General features: G+C 51.0%; 1 protein-coding gene and 1 long non-coding RNA gene across 5 annotated transcripts in view; one reads left to right on the top strand and one right to left on the bottom strand.

Annotated features, from left to right (window-relative positions):
* Dlgap4 (DLG associated protein 4) overlaps positions 1–1,977 on the bottom strand; it is a 149,553-nt gene extending 147,576 nt beyond the window's left edge. For 2 of the 3 annotated variants that reach the window (XM_021181740.3, XM_029472925.2), the window contains exon 1: positions 1,814–1,977. The gene's annotated coding sequence lies outside the window, so the exon portion shown is untranslated. The remainder of the gene's footprint in view (positions 1–1,813) is intronic. The other variant, XM_029472923.2, reaches the window with a different exon arrangement.
* LOC115030062 (uncharacterized) lies at positions 1,136–6,407 on the top strand. 2 transcript variants are annotated; one of them, XR_003835653.2, is made up of 4 exons: positions 1,136–1,224; positions 2,476–2,710; positions 3,089–3,196; positions 6,157–6,407. It is a non-coding gene; the product is annotated as an uncharacterized LOC115030062 (long non-coding RNA). The 2 variants fall into 2 exon arrangements; XR_003835654.2 differs by lacking the exon at positions 1,136–1,224 and adding an exon at positions 2,225–2,386.
* The last annotated feature ends 10,949 nt before the right edge of the window (positions 6,408–17,356 follow it).

The raw sequence follows: 17,356 nt of genomic DNA on the forward strand, positions 1-17,356 counted from the left end.
CTGGCATTTATGAAGCCAGATGCCTGTGAGCCACAAAATCCTAACAAGATGCCAGTGGGTGCCCCGATACACTAGATACGTCACTGAGTCCTCTGAAAGCTCCCAAGTACACGTTCCACCCTCAGCCCCTGAGTGCTGCGCAGCCTTCCTTCAAAACAGCAAGTTCGGCTGCCAAGCAGCCTTGCGCCGGCCCGGGGCACAGCCCTCAAACCTGCAGCTCATCTCTGGCTGACACCAGCAGGATGCTCCTGGGTACCGGGTTCTGTAAGTCAGTCATCAGGCCCTGCCTACCCCACACTTTCTCTTGACTCGGGGCCCTGCCCACCTACCTCTCCAGTGCCCAGCCCAGCTCCACCTGGCCTAAATGGACGAGGGCTTCGCGGACACCACTCACAGGCACACCGGGCATTGCCCAGCTTCCGGAGAACCCACACACTCTATCCCACCCCTACCCCAATACAGACGCAGGCACACACGCCTGCCCCACGTGCACAGACAGCATCGTCAGAAGCTACTGGGAACATACTCGGAGCTTTTTGAGCAGTCGCTGAAGCCCAGCTGAGGGGGAGGATGGCCCCCCAACAGTGGCTTCTAACACCCGAGCCTCGGCTATCAGCCTGGAAGCCAGCTCTGCGGCCCCACCCAGTCCCGCTGTCCTTAACAGTCTGGCTCAGGCCCCTCGGACCACCCTTGGCCCAGGCAGCCCACAGTTTTCTATACCAGAGGAAGGGGAGAGAGGTAGCCACCTGAGGGAAGAATTCCACAGACTCCTCCAACAGGCATTCTGACATGGTCCTGTCCAGTCTGGTGAAGCCACAGAGGCAGAGGGACCGGACCCTCCCCCATCGCACAGGAGGTGCCAAGAGTAGAGGCGGGGCAGTCCAGCCTCCTTAGGGCTGGGGACTGCAGCCCCCTCCCCCTCTGCAATTTCCACTTCCAAGCAGGTGGAGGTGCTGGGACATCCCCCCCCCATCAGCACAGTCCTCCAAGCGTAAGGTTCCCCATCCTCTGGGTATCTCCGCCACAACTGGCCTTCACCCACCCACCTACCCACCACCCTTCCCCCATTTCATTTTCCCCCACAACATCAACAGTCGGTGACAGCCCTCTCCGCAACACAGGCAGCATAGAAGAACGCGAGAAAGGAGATGGATGAAGGGCTGGATGGGGAATCCGACAAGGCAAGCTCTGCCCAAGGAGGCCCAGGGACCATCACTTGCCCAGGTAGCACATGTCCCCTCCCAGCAGGCCCTGCACATCTGGACCCAGCTGGCCTCCGCAGCCACCTGGTCTATCCTCCACCCGCTCTGTACGCGAACCCCCGTTCCCGCGGGGCGCCGCACGTGGGGGCCTCCCGTGGCCATGTGAGCGGCCCCCCCACAGCCCAGGTGCCAGGGTCGCTCGGCCCCTCCTGGGCAGACGAGCGCGCCGGGGGCGATGCGGCGCGGGGTCGCCCGCCCCCTCCCCGGATGCCCGGTCCCGGGGAGATCCCGGGAAGGGAGTACGAGCGTGCGGCAGGCTGAAGGCAAGGGAGCCCCGGCCGCCCGGACACGCGGCTGGGAGGGGGCTGCCGCTACCCGCCGCCTGCGGATGGAGGGCCGGGAACCGCTCCTGCGCCCCGGCCGGGGAAGGGCCGACAGCATCGGAGGGGCCGGCCCGCGTCGGGCCCCAGGCCCCGGCGCCACCGCCCGTCAGAGGATCCGGGAGACCCCGTCGCTGAGCGCATCTGTCCCGGGGTCTGCCGGCGGCCGGGGGCTGCCTGGGATCTAGCCTCGGAGGAGGGTCTTGACGCGTGCCACCCCCGCGCGCTCACCTGCGCCCTGCGCTCGACCGCCTCGGTCCACTCGGCCTCTGCGCTGCGCCCGCTCCGCTCGCTCGCTCGTTCCGCTCGCTCTAAGCTTCGCTCGCCTAGGCCCCGGCCCCGGCCCCGGCCCGCGGGCGCCCCATGCCTCTCCTCCGGCCGGCGCGGCGCCCCAGATGCGGCTGCGGGAGGAGGAGCCGCGCGGCCCCGGCTCCCCGAGAGCGGCGGGGAGGGGGCGGGGGGCGGGGAGACGCGCGCGGGGGAGGGGGCCGCGCGGCTGCGCCCAAAACCAGGCGCGGATCAGTCCGGGGGCCCGGGGCTGCGGGGGACCGCGGGGGCCGCTCGGGGCCCGGCGCGCCACCCCCGCCGCCCGCCCGGGGAAGGGAAGGGGAGGGGAGGGGCACCGCGGCTGCGGACGCTGGGTGTGTAGCGGAAAGAGCGCTTGGGAATCTGCGACCGATCGTCCAGAGAGGGCAGACTACCAGAGCGAGGTTACACAGCGCTGGCCGCGGTGGCGCGCGAACTTGGAAACCTGGGTTGTTGAGTGGGTCGGCAGGAAGGTGTTTTGGCTGCGTTCACTGTGGGGTAGGAAAACTGAGGCACGGGAAAGATGCGGCTCGTCTGAGTCTCGCTGCGGGAGACAGGCTTCTTCTCACCCCTCTTTCTCCCGTTAGGGTTCTTGCCTCTAGGATCGGGTGCCCCCTCCCGGTGACCCGCTTCCTGGAGAACCCTTGTTTTGGGCAGCAGTACCTGGCTGGCTATCGCATCTCTGGAATTCGTGGCCGGGCACCTGTCCTCCCTCTGACTGGGGCTCTGTCCGTGCTTCTCCCTAAGCCCGTTTTTCTACCCGCACAATCGGGACCACATAGCATCTACCTCCTTAAGAAAACGAAGAGATAAAGAGTAGAGGTAAGCTCTCCGTGCTGGATCATGGCATTCAATAGGTGTCAAATGGATGTGCCTCCTCCCCTGGCTCCCACACAGCTGTCCCTGGAGAATACTAGGTGTGCAACCGAGGCTCCTCCAGGCCTCTTTCTTCTCTTCCACTGCCTGCCCACCCTCCTCACATCTCTACCCCACTATTCTAGTCCTAGCCTCTCCTCTTGCCTGAGCCTGCAATGCCCTCCCACCATCTCTCAGTGACAAACTCCTACTCATCCCTCAAGACCCAGAGCAATTTCATGTACCAGCTTCTCACACTACTGGCCCACCCATGCCTCCCTTCAAAAACAAAAAAACAAAAAACAAAACAAAAAACAAAACCAACCAACTTTCCCTTTCTCCCAGGGTTTGTGCTGCTTGGACTCCCACCAACTACAGCTACTGGCCCAGAGGAGATCCGCCATGACCCATGCTGCAGGAATTGGCTTCCTGGCTAAGATAGGCAGAGGAAAGGTCAGTTTGGAGTCCTAGAGAAGGAGGGTGAAGGGCAGGAGAGGAGGGACTGTAGGTTCAGGCAGCTGTCACTGGAGAGGAACAAGATCCCTTCCCTTGGGTAGCTAAGAAGACCTCCATGGATTCGGAAGCCTCTGGCAGGGCTGGACAGTGGCCTTGTACTGTGTAGCTGGCTAAAATGAGCAGGTGTCAGCCGGCCTCAGAAAAGGGTTTCAGGGCCTTGTTCACGGAGGCTTTACAGCAGCCCTGACTATAAATGAAAAGCTGATCACAGTCTAAACAGCCGTTTGTCTGGAGCCCGGTAAAACAGTGACCACAGAAGGCTGTCTCCATGCCACGAGCCTCAAACATCTGTTAGGACGGGTCACAGAGCCACACTTGGCTCGTGAGGACTCAGAGATGGATTTCATGACTTGTGAGCTTCACCTGAATTCAATATGATCTTTAAAATAATAATAACATTAACAACAATAATAATAATAATACCTAATTGGATTTTTAAAAAAGCAAGTTGCAGCTGGAAGAGTCGGACACATAGTTGGAAAACAGGCAACATAAGGCTATGTATTATTTGGGGACACTGGCATATGTAATATAAGAATACACACAGGAGTGATAAGTAGCAGATTTTGACAAGTAGTGGCCCCGAGGACAGGTGATGGGAGTGTGATAGAGGCTTCAGTGTCCCTGAAACAGTGTGCAGTCTCAAGTGTCTGTTGTGCTGTTATCTAGACATTTGTAAACCAGATACATTTATATTGTGATAATACTTCTTGTTACAAGGCAGGCAGTGTCGGAGTGGATGTGATGATACTGGTTCTCAAGCAGGGTTGTGGCGTGGACAGTGACTGGGAGAGATAGGAAAGGCCAGAGAGGCTGCTGGGCTGTGCAGGGGAGAGGTGGGAAGGGGGAGACTGGAAAGAGGAGAGAGACTGAGAGAAAGAAACCACAGGCATGCTTGCAGAGGTAGGGGTCACAAGCCCACATGGCCACAGACAGGGCCTGTACAGGGTGTGAGTGCAAGTTACAGGGGTCTGCTACCCTCTGCACTAGCAAACTGTCACCCTAGGAAAGACGTCCCCATGAGGCCATGTCTTCTGGTTTTGCTGAGAGAAACTAGCAATTCAGACATTTTAATTCATCTTTAGTTAATATACAAAATAATGGGCTTATGATGACATTAAACACTATCTCTCTGTACCTCCCCTCCTCCACCCCTCCCCTTGCCAGCCTCCTACTTCCTCTCCTTTCTGCTTTCATGTCACATACATATAATGTGCATATATTTAAATGTAGATTCTGCGTATTTGAGAAAACACACACTGTTTGTCTCCCTGAGGCTGCTCTATTTTCTTACCACGGTAATCCCCGGGTCCATCCATTTCCCTGCAAAGAACATGATTTCACTGTCCTTGTGACTGAATGAAACTCTACTGTGTATATGCCACCATCACACACACACACACATATATATATATATATATATATATGTATATATATATATATATATATACATACATACATATATACATTATATATGCATACATACACACACATAATTTAGACTGTTTGAAAATGTAAACATTTCCTTTAAATAATAAAAAGTGAATTAGAAATATTTACTACTGTGGGATTGAGCCATGCAGGACTCTCCAAGTTCCTTGGTTTAGGCGGGGCTCCCAGGCAGGAAATGAAGGGACAATGACACCGAATTTTCCTTTCTGTGAGGTTAAAGAGCAGAAGTCTAGGCAGGCTTTCTGAAGGAGGTGACAAGGAGTGACACAGGGAGATGCCTCCAGCTGAGAAAACAGAAAACACAAAGGCAGTGTTGGGCTAGGTGAGAGAAAGCATCAGGAGGTTCACAAAGGGTAAACACGTGGCAGACATGATGCCTGTGCTTCTTAGCTATTGGGGTCGTGAATCAAGGACGTGACCAGATGTCACTGTATGCCCACAGACCGGCAAAAATAACTAGGACAATCACAAAAGTTAGCAAAGATGAAGCTCAGAGGCAGCCGTGACATCCTATTGGAAGGAGGGGGAGCTAGACCACCCACGGGATCCACCAATCTCACTGCTGCCCCGCACACAGCATCCCTTCAGTTCCCAAGCAGGACCCTGGAGTCTGAATGCCTACCAAGTTCCTAAGAAAGCTACCCTGTAGGTCCCCACGCTACATTGAGCAGAGGTGGGAGATGCCCAGGAAGGTGCACAGAGACCTTTTGCAATGCAGAAGACCTGAAGGCAGTCCAATTAGCAACCGCAGGGAGGGTAAATCAATGAATGAATGAACAGTGATATAGACGCCACAGCCATAGAACAACGGGATCAGGATCACACCCGACATAAACAGATTCCAATCAAGAGTCTCACTGGACAAAAGCCCTCACAAGGTGGTAGCCGTGAGCATACAGTAACAAGCAGGAGCAAAGGCATGTCATCTTGATACTCATACACACAGTGAGACTGAGAATGAGGTGGACCAGGGAGAAGCTCATTTAATACGGTATGTTCATTCTAAATCCATGTCCGTACCAATGCTGAAGGGCACCGTGGAGGCAGGGTTGTTAGCTCCGAGTGTCTGAGATACAAAAAAAAAAATGGTTGGGGGAGAGGGCTGGGGAAGCCCAGTTGGTAAAGTGCCTGCTGTCTGAGCATCAAGATGTCAGCTCAGGTCTCCAGAATCCATGTAAAAAGTGGGAGAGGGGAGCAAGGATGGGGGATCCCAGAAGCTCGTTGGCTGGCCAGCCTAGCCAAGGTGATGAGCTTTAGGTCCAGGGAGAGACCTTGTCTCAAGAAAGGAACATGGAGACTGACTAAGGAAAGACCTCTGGCCAGACACACATTCATAGGCGCATGTACTAGCACCCACATGTGCATGCGCACTCCACACACAAACCACATATCTCCTGTCTCTCTCTTTCCCTCCCTCCTGCCCTCCTCCCCCCTCAATACAACAGCAGCAATAACAACAACAACAACAGGACCCCAGGGAGAACGCTCAGATGAAGAGCTTGCCACGTGAATTGAGGACTGGAGTTCTGATGCCCAGAACTTATGCAAACCAGGTGAGGTGCTGTGAGTCTGTAATCCTGGCACTCCACAGCCAGATGGGAGGTGGAGACAGGGGGCTTAGGCACCAGCTAGTCCTTCAATCGCAGACGGTGACGACGAGAGAGCCCGTCTCAAGCAAGCAGACGCTGAGGGCAAATACGTCGAATTTATAATTAAAACACTTAAAATGGAAATTCATTTATATAATAAATGACTAAGTTTAAATCTGATATTTATTTGTGTATGTGTGCATGCGTGCGTGTGTATCCAAGAAGCTAGAAGAGGGTGTTCCGTGCCCTGGAGCTGAAGTCACAGGTTCTAAGCTACCCAGCATGGATGCTAGGAACTGAACTCTAGTCTTCTGGAAGAGTCACAAGGGCTTGCAATCATCACTCTAGACTCAGAATGTATTATCGAGAGAGACAGAGCGGGGGCTGGAGAGATGGCTTGGGTTCAAGTCTCAGCCTCAACATGGCAGCTCACAACCATCTCTGTAACCCCAGCTCCTGAGGATCTGATGCCCTCTCCTGATGTCCATGGGCACCAGGCACTCACGTGGTGCACGGACACAAATGTTAACAAAACATTCATGCACATAAAATGAAGTTTTAAAGAAATTTTATGGAGATAGAAGGAGGGGGAAGAGCCGAGTAGGGTGGCTCTCATCTGTCATCCCAGGGCTAGAGAAGCTGGGGTAGGAGAGGCAGGGCAATTCAAGGATTGCCTGGGCTACACTGTAAATCCCAGGATAGCCTAGGTTATAATATGAAATCTTTCTAAGAAAAAAAGCAAAGTAGCAAGGGCAGATAGATATGTGTTTAGGAGAGGATTGTTCAATCCCAGCATAGTCTGGTAACATGAGCAATCAGGGCTCTGTGGGCAAGAGGTGCAGTAATTACAACACCGGGGGACACTTGTCTGACCCATCCCAAAGACTAGAAGGGATACCAATGTGGTAGAGAAGAGGCTCTGGTACTCTGACGCTCCAGGATCGCCCCCACACCAGCCATCAAACTTTCCAGTTCCCACTACACAGGAGCCAGAGCTGTTGGGTTCAGAAAGGACCCTGACAGAGGATGGAATGCCTGAACCAGATTGGAAATATTCCTAGCAGAGAGCTCACTTGGCAGCGGGTAACTTCAGTGGTGGTCTTCCTAGATATAACAAGGCCCATTTTACCCGGATGGGTCAAGACAGTCCTGGAGAATGCTTGGTTGCAGCCCCACAGGAGTACAGGCAGGGCCAGCTATGCAGGCACATTAAAAGAGAGAGGTTTCCACAGCATCCTGGGTCTCAGGTTCCTGCAGGGCATCTCCTGACAGCCCTCCCATTCCAGGGTCCCCTTCCAACCCATCCTTATGTCAACTCCCAAGAAAGTGTTCTGGGCACATCTCAGGCATCCCTGTTCAGAATACATCCAGGATAGAACTTTGGAGCCCTGGGTCAGCAGCTTTGACCCTCTAGCTTCCCTAACCCAGTCCTGGTGACATCTCAAAGTAAACACAACTCAACTAATATGAATACGAGCTGCACACCTGGATTGGGTAGATCTACCACTACACTACTCTATTCCCCAGCTATGAGATCCCTTATAACGTGCGGTTTCTCCAGGCCACGTGTTTCTGCTCCATCTTCCTTTCACCTCCTCCTCCTCTGTAGTCTTTTCTTCTTCCCCTCTCCTTCTTCTCCCTAAAACTTTTTAGCCCACCTTCTCTTTCACTGCCCAATCACCAGCTCTAGCCTGTATTTTACAAGTTAAAATGGGGAGAAGGTTCACAAGAAGTCACCGGAGTCCCTAGGAAGCCCCTCTTGGGAAAAACAGAAATAACATCAAAATCCAAACCACACCAGGGCAATCCACAACATCTCACGACTCAGGTCTAGACTCAAGCTTCTCTCTGAGACTCTTGCTTTTTTACTGCCTCTTCCATCACATGCTTGCCTTTCAAGGCTCAGCCTCAGCATCACCCACTCAGAGGTGATCTGTTTCACTGGAAAATACAATAAAGATAAAATTTCTTTAAAACTTCATTTTATGTGCATGAATGTTTTGTTAACATTTGTGTCTGTGCACTGGAAAATACAATAAAAATACAAAATACAGGGAACACTGTAGCAAACACTGACCCTGAACTCCAGCTGCATCTGTGGCGGACAGCTCCTGACCCTGACCCTGACCAGGTGCCCACATTGCTGCCCTTCTCTGCCTACCCGTGGAGGTTGGAGTCATCCAGTGAGAACCCAAGATAGCTGGAGTGCAGGGTAAGGCCAACACCCCCAGGACTGAAGCCCCAGCCACCAGTCTTTGGGAGCAACGGTTCTGGGATGTCCTTCACTATTTCTCAGAAGGTGTAGGATAGAGGCCAGTAGCCCATGGTGGTCCTCTGCTCCCTAGGGTACGTTTTATTAACTTCCTCTCCTGCACGCTCTCATCCTCTTTGGTTCCTCGGGCTGCCTCCATCACCTCCCAGATAACTACCTACACTCAAGGGCTTGGTTAGAGGTCTGCTTTTGGGGACCCAGACTGACAAACATCCATGAGTCTGGAAGTAGCTCCTTGAGACTCAGTATTACCTCAAGCTTTTGTCAAATGGAAGTGCTTATCAGACTTGGTACCCACCACGACCGGACCTCTTGTGTCTGTGTAACTCCATGCAAGGGGGAAATTCTTCTTAAATTTTGTTTGTTTGTTTGTTTGTGTGTGTGTATATCAGCGTGTGTACCACAATGTGTGTACATATGAGTGTGTGTGCTGTAGCATGTATATGGAGGTCAGAGGATAGCTTGCAGGAATCATTTCTCTCTTGCTACCGCTTGGGTCCTGATGATGGAAGTCGGGTCACCAGACCTTGTGGCAGGCCCTTTACCAGCTCATCTCCATCAACTGCCTACAAACAGGAGATTCTAAAACTGCAAGGGGACAACAGGGACTGTCCTCTTCCTATCCCTCACCTCACCAGTATTCCCAACTATTTCTAGATTCCTCTGCTTGGTTTTGCCCTTGCTTCTCCGTGAGAAAGGTGTGTGGGCTGAGTGAACAGACCTGGGTCTCAATCCTGCCTATGGCACAACTGGCTACAATGTAACCAACCTTATCCTGGCTATAGCACAACTGGCTACAATGTAACCAACCTCCTCACTGGGCCTTTGTTTCCGTGGAAAGTAGACATAAGCAAAGAGACTGGCATGGCAGGGCCAGTGACTTACTCGTACAACAGAGGCCCTTGGTAAACTAACTGCAAAGTGGTTTTTGAGGCTGAGTTATGGCTGTCCCTGGGGCTGGCACCAGGCCTGGCATGGAGGAGGTGTTTGGAGAACAAACTGAAGCCAGGAGGGGAAGTCCCCAGTGCTCCCTGTCTTCATTCAGCCACTCACACATCCTTTTCATGGATACCCATTGAGTCTATGCCTCGGGTGCGGTGGCCTTTGGAGACTAGAGAGAACACAGCTGTCTCAGAGGGATGCCAACCCATCCTCCACAACGTGGAAGCTCTGGTCTGCAGAGATGAAGGATGGAACCTAAGGCAAAAGAGGAGGGCATGGAGGACTCTCCATCCTGAGGGCATGTGCAGAGACTGGTGCACATGAGTCGGATCATGGAGATAAAGAGCCACGTAGGTCAGCAGGGGACAAATCATGACAGACTCTATGTCCTTGCAAGGAGTAGGGGCCTCTGCTGAAGGTGATGGGGTCTAGAGAGGCTGAGGCTGAGGCTGAGGCTGGGAGAGAGATGTTTGCCTTTTGTGTATGGTCTTAAGAACTCATTCTGTTTCTCCATACTTGAGTTTCCTCATCGGTATAAACGGGATAAGAAAATCCCACAAGAAGGATGCTCTGAGGAGGACATCCAGGGAGGAAGGAACCCGTGGGTGTGAGAGGAAAGAATGAGCCAGTGAGTGAAAGAACTTCTGCTCAGCACAGGAACACCTGCTGTCCTAAGCTCAGGACTCAAGCCTCAATCCAACCTGTTTCCTGTCCCATCCCTGGCCGCTGGGCCTCCAGGTCACTCAGAGGCCACAGGGCTAAAGGCTGGCATGTCTTCAGGGCCACGGGGGGGGGGAGGGGGGAGGCAAACACATGGACAAGGCCACACATTGTCCTTTGGGTTGCTGGAAACATTTTCTGCCTCTGCTCTCTGATACAGATGTGCCTCCAGGTCCTGCCCTGAAGCTTTCTGGGATGGGAGTTGGAGGGAGGCAACCTGGGTCTCCTTGCCTCCTCCAGGGGCCAGCGCAGCCTGCCTCTGCCTCCCCAAGGCCCAAGCCACCATCTGCTCCCACCCAAGGCCTCGGCTCTTTTCTTAAAATAATTCCTACTGTTTCCTTGGAGACATCTCTCTCACAGAAGAAAGGGAACATGGGAGGAGAGAGGGAAGCAGCAGGAGAGGTTGAGTCCTGTACTCTGAGCACCTACTGTGTGCCAGCCTGGCTTTTATGCACTTTCTGAGCTAGGAGCCAGACCACCTAGCAGGTGGAGCAAGCCTTGAAACCCTGAGGTCCCGTCCCCATACCAAGACGCATGGATCTGTAGGATTCAAAGGCAGAGACATGTTTGGGTCTATGAAGACCGTTCTCACCCCAAATCCTAATGTCCTGGCCAGGATATGAGCAGCCTCCCCAGTTTCTTCCTTTCCTTGATGCAATTCCAAATGCCTCCGTAGGCCAGATTGTATGTAAGACCCAGACCAGCAGCGATGGGAGAAGTGTCTCAGTTTACAATAAGACTAAGTCGTCTCGAGGTGCAGATACATTAACAGCTCAGTTGGTAGAGTGTTTGCCTTGCATTCATGAAGCTCTGGGTTCAAATCCCAGCACCATATAAACTAGGAACAGTAGAACACACCCAAAATCCCAGGACTAAGGAGGTGAGGCCAAAGGATTAGTAATTTCGAGTCTAGCCTGGCCTACCTGAGACCCTGTCTTGGGGAGGGGTGGGATGTCACCTGCCTTGAGCAGTCACATGGTGGGGAGTGGAGAGCGCGAGGGCCTATTTATTTCCCGTGAACAGTCAGAAAGACCCCAGACATCATTTCAGCTGCTTCTTCAAAGGCCCCAGCTAGATTCACAAACTCATTTTCCAAGTAAGAAACTGAGGTCCAAAAAAGTGAGTTCGCGCATAAAGTAGCTGAGGCTGGAGTCTGTCTCAGGCTATGCTCCAATGGGCAGAGAGCACTTGTTTGAATTGCCATTCCCAGACCAACACAGAACCTTGTTGGGGGTGGGTGGGTATGTGGGAAGCCATTGGCCCTTCCATGGCAAGGGAGGAGTAAAAGGGAGAGAGACGCACCACAGGCCCTCTCCAGCCCCAACACTCTCAAGCTAGCCCTAAAGTCCTAAAGCCATTGTCACCAGGGAAACACACAGACATCTGCAGAGGGACATCTAGCTCTCACCTGCTTGTGCAGGCACCCTGTGAGCCCCTTTCAGAGTGCCTCACAACCCTAACCTGTGTGTCCTTTCTGGGGGCCCTGGTTGGTGCCACTGCTCTACGTCTTGGATTAGGAGGCAGATAAGTCTAGGAGACCAAGTCAGTTGACAAAGATTTCTGTAGTCACACCCACGAGGGTGTGTCTGTGTGTGCGTGTTGGATCGATGCTTCTGTCTGCTGTTTCATATTGGAGGGCTACGGGCTACACTCAGCACAATAGGTCTTTCTGCTGGGTCTGGAGCAGGCAGGGAGACAAGGAAAGAGTTGCTGACAGGAGCTGGCATGAGCTGTCCCCGTGCATCTCCACAGACAGTGGCAGAGGTGAGACCCGGGCTGTAGTTTTGCTCTGGGAAGACCCTCAGCTGCAGGCTAAGGGCTTGGCCTTCATCTCAGAAGCAGAGCTGAGCCAGCCTGGGGCTCAGAACAGTCAGGGTTCGAGCAGGTGCTGCTTTGCCAGGAGTACAGAGGAGAACCTGTGAGGCTTGGGGAGGGAGACCCTGTTGAGAATGTGAGGCCATAGAGAGGGGGAGGGCTACGGAGAGGGGTAAGGCTGTGGGAAGTGGGCCACAGAGAAGGGGTGAGGCTCAGGGTGATGTGAGGAAGCTAGAATTCCACCTTTAAGGCCAAGGCTTTTCTTCTGGTCCCAAGGAGTCTCCTCATGATCCAGAGCCCTTAAGACAATGCCAGGAAAATGCACAGTGAAGGAGCGGCTGGGCCTGGAGAGACAATGACTGAAGGCAAGGAGTGGACAGGATTACTGATGGAGAGTCAGGAGTCAGCCTGGAAAATCACTGAACTCTTTTTTTTTTTTTTTGATTTATTTATTTATAACATGTAAGTACACTGTAGCTGTCTTCAGACACTCCAGAAGAGGGCGCCAGATCTCGTTACGGATGGTTGTGAGCCACCATGTGGTTGCTGGGATTAGAACTCTGGACCTTCGGAAGAGCAGTCGGGTGCTCTTACCCACTGAGCCATCTCACCAGCCCTCACTGAACTCTTTAAGGAATGGCAAGCTTAGTTGGGCATGATGACCCACGCACGCTTTAATTCCAGCAATGGGGAGGCAGAGGCAGGCAGATCTCGGAGTTCGAGGTCAGCCTGGTCTACAGAGCAAGTTCCTGAACAGCCAGGGCTACACAGAGAACCTTGTCTCAAAAACAAACAAATAAACAAACAAATAGAGGCGCTGGGGGCTAATCAGGCAGGATGTCTTGAGAGGCAATATTTAAGGAAAAGAGTAAAAAAGGACCCAGTAGTGCTGACATTCCTGTAATCCTTGCTTGGGGAATCAAGGCAAGAGGATCAGGAGTGACGTCCTCGGCTACAAAGCCAATTCAAGACAGCTTGGACTCCATGCAAAGACCAAACCCAAAATCCAGCCAAGCTCAACCAAAATGAAAATGAAACACAAAGTCCAAGAACAAAGGGGATGAAGGGCATCCTGGCTGAGGTTGGAGTGAAAACGTTCCAGACGGAGGGCGTGGTCTATGCAAAAAGTCAAAGGTGGGAAAGACACACACACACACACACACACACACACAGAGAGAGAGAGAGAGAGAGAGAGAGAGAGAGAGATATTAAACAACAACAACAAACTCTAGAGGTCGAAAGAGATGACTCTGGGTTAAAAGCACTGACTGTTTCTTCAGAGGAGCCGTGTGTGGTTGAGTTCCCAGCACCCACACTGTACATTGCTCACAGCTACCTGCAACTCCAGCTCCAGATCTGACCCCCTCCTCTGGCCTCCTTGGTACCTGCATTCTTGTAGACACACAAACAGTTAAAAAGAAAATAAACTGAATTTTCTTTTGTCTTCTCTTTCCTTTTAATTTTGTCACTTTTCTCTTCTCTTCTCTTCTCTTCTTTTCTTTTCTTTTCAAGACAAGGTCACACTGTGTAGATCTGGCTTCCCTGAAACTTATTATATAGACCAGTCTGGACTTGAACTCAGATCTGCTTGCCTCTGCTACCCAAGTACTGGGATTAAACACCTGCACCACTATGCCCAGCTAAAATAAATCTTTGAAAAATGTTTCAAGATTATACAGAAAGAGATTAAACTACCATGCATGCCAGAAACAAAGGAGGAACCTGAGCCCAAAAGAAGCGCTACGCTGAGGCTGAGAATATTTTGCTGGGGAGAGGGGGTTGGATGGCTATGGCCCCCACAGATTCATGTGTTTGCATGCTTGGCTCATAGGGAGTGGCGTTATTAGGAGGTGAGGCCTTGTTGGAGGAAGTATGTCACCATGGAGGCAGGCTTTGAGGTCCCATATGCTCAAGCCACATCCAGTGTGACACACAGTCTCCTGCTGCTGCTGCCTGCAGATCAAGGTATAGAGCTGGCATCTCCAGCATCATGTCTGTCTGCACACTGCTAGGCTTTCCACCATGATGAGAATAGACTAAACCTCTGAAACTGTAAACCAGCCCCAGCTAAATGTTTTCCTTTGTAAGAGTTGCTGTGGTCATGGTGTCTCTTCATAGCGATCAAACCCTGACTAAAGCCTGGGGTAACACCAAGTCTGTGAAATACGGACTCGAGAACAGTATGACACTGCCAAAGGGTGGATGCTCAGAGCAAGTCACGCCATCCAGAGCCAGATCTATCTGTCTCAGGCTTGGGCTTAAGTGAGATTAAAGAAAAATATTTCCCAAGAAGCTGGGAACTGGCCCCTACCTAGACAAGTTCATGACTGAGTTTTAAGAATTGATTTGGTGCCGGGCAGTGGTGGCACACACCTTTAATCCCAGCACTTGGGAGGCAGAGGCAGGCAGATTTCTGAGTTTGAGGTCAGCCTGGTCTACAAACTGAGTTCCAGGACAGCCAGGGCTATACAGAGAAACTCTGTCTGGAAAAACCAAAAAAAAAAAAAAAAAAAAAAAAAAAGAAAGAAAGAAAGAAAGAATTGATTTGGTTTCAAAATATTTAAACTGAAACCAGGTGCGGTGGTACACACCTTTAACCCAAGTACTCAAGAGGCAGAGGCTGGTGGATGGTTCACTGTGAGTTCCAGGCCAGCTAGGGCTACACAGAGAGACCATTGCCTTAAAACAAAACAAATAACATTCAAACTAAAGATTACAGATTAAAGTGAAAATAAAATACAACTTGAGCATCTAAAGTTGGTTCTGGAAGCTGAGCATGGTGGTGCATGCCTATAATCTGAGCCCTCAGGAGGCAGAAGACTGGGGATCTACACAAGGTTGAGGCTGGCCTGACCTACGAAGTGGGTTCCAGGCTAACCATGGCTACATAGTGAGACCCCGTCTCACATCCACAAAAGTTGGTTCTGGAGAGCAGAGCAGAGGGGAGAGGAGGAGAAGAGCTCAAGTTCTAACGTACGTCCTAACCCTGATGAGTGATGAAAGGCAAGCAGTACAGCTGCTCCAGGCATTTAAATGATAGTGAGAAGATATCAGAAAGCATCCTTATGGCAGAAGTTGAATGATTCAGTTGATACAGACATCCCTTAAAAAGCATGACATACTAGAATGGATTTAAAAAGAAATTTAAATATTGACTAGCTCTAATATCTAGTAAAGAAATTAAATTTGTGACTTAAAAACTTTGTGAAGGGGGCTGGTGAGATGGCTCAGGGTAAGAGCACTGACTGCTCTTCTGAAGGCCCTGAGTTTGATTCCCAGCAACCACATGGTGGCTCACAACCGTAATGAGACCCGACGCCCTCTTTTGGTGCATCTGAAAATAGCTTATGTATAATAATAAATAAGTCTTTGGGCCAGAGCAAGCAGGGCCAACTGGAGTGAGCAGAGGTCCTAAAATTCAATTCCTAACAACCACATGAAGGCTCACAACCATCTGTGCAGCTACAGTGTACTCACATACATAAAATAAAATTAAAAAATCTTAAAACAAAACAAAACAAAAAAAAAAAACTCATGAAGAAAGCACTAAGACCAGGAAGCCTCCCTGGCAAATCTCCCCAGACCTCAGAGAATAGAGTGTATCAACCCCACACATTCCTCTGGAGATGCCGGGCAGTGATGGCCACACCTTTAATCCCAGCACTTGGGAGGCAGAGGCAGGCGGATTTCTGAGGCCTTTGCCCTCTGAGCCATCTCACCATCCCAGATTTGCCATTTTATTTATTTATTTTTTTAAAGATTTATTTATTATATGTAAGTACACTGTAGCTGTCTTCAGACACTCCAGAAGAGGGCACCAGATCTCGTTACGGATGGTTGTGAGCCACCATGTGGTTGCTGGGATTTGAACTCTGGACCTTCGGAAGAGCAGTCGGGTGCTCTTACCCACTGAGCCATCTCACCATCCCAGATTTGCCATTTTAACAGAATGGCCTAAAAATGGTTTCAAGAGATGTAGGAATTGTTTTTTTAGATTTATTTATTATTATATGTAAGTACACTGTAGCCGTCTTCAGACATTCCAGAAGAGGGCATCAGATTTCATTACAGATGGTTGTGAGCCACCATGTGGTTGCTGGGATTTGAACTCAGGACCTTTGGAAGAGCAGTCAGTGCTCTTACCCGCTGAGCCATCTCTCTCCAGCCCAGGAATTTTTATTTGGTAAAACAAACCCCTATTAATAGTTCAAAAATGGTTAGCACACTAGGAATTTTATGAAGAGCACATATGAAACCCTACAATCCATACCACACTTATCAGCAGGAAGTAGAATGCTTCTCCTCTAGATTAACAGTCTAGCACCACTATATTAGTTCAGTGTTGTGTTATAGTCAATGAAATAAGGCAAGAAAAATGTGCAAATTGGAACAGAAGCTATAAAAATACAAATTTTCAGCTGGGCGTGGTGGCTCACGCCTTTAGTTCCAGCACTTGGGAGGCAGAGGCAGGCAGATTTCTGAGTTCGAGGCCAGCCTGGTCTACAAGGTGAGCTCCAGGACAACCAAGGCTATACAGAGAAACCCTGTCTAGAAAAACCAAAAACAAATTTTCACAGGTGACATTGCACCTGTGGGAAAACCTTAAAGAACATATAAAATACTAGCAATAAAAACGTGAACTGAGGGACTGGGGAGATGGCGTAGAAGACGAAGCACTTGTCGTGCTAGCACAGGACCAGAGAATGAATCCTCAGAAGCCATGGAGAGTCTGATGCAGATTTGGTAGTGTATATCTGTAACTCTGGGATGCCTGTGGCAAGAACTAGTGGCAGAGACGAGGAGTCCCCAGAAGCTCCTGGGCCAGCCCGCCTGGCCTGGCATCGGTGAACAGCGAGAGACCCTGTTGAGGGCTGACATGCAACGTTGTCCTCTGACCGCCACACGTGTGCCATGGTACTTATGTCCCCATACTCACACATGACTATTCACCCACAGAGACATGCATATACACATGAGGCATATATCACACATACAGCATATACACATACAAAATATTAAGTGAGTTTAGGGGGAAGAGAGATGGCTTGATTTTTTTTTTAAGATTACATTCATTTATTTATTGTGTATAGGCTCCTGGGGTGGAGGGGGCACCATGGGCATGTTTGAGGGAGTTGGTTTTCTCTTTTCCCCACATGAATGCCAAGGGTCAAACTCAGTCATCAAGCTTGGGGGCAAGTGACTTTACTCACTGAGTCATCTCACTATTTCCCCTACTTGTGTGGTATGGAGCTCACTCTGTAGACTAAGCTGGCTTTGAACTCACAGAGCTCCACCTGGCTCTGCCTC

Source organism: Mus caroli, unplaced genomic scaffold (assembly GCF_978045245.1).
Source record: "Mus caroli unplaced genomic scaffold, Mus_caroli_1 scaffold_2, whole genome shotgun sequence".
NCBI classification, from domain to species: domain Eukaryota; kingdom Metazoa; phylum Chordata; class Mammalia; order Rodentia; family Muridae; genus Mus; species Mus caroli.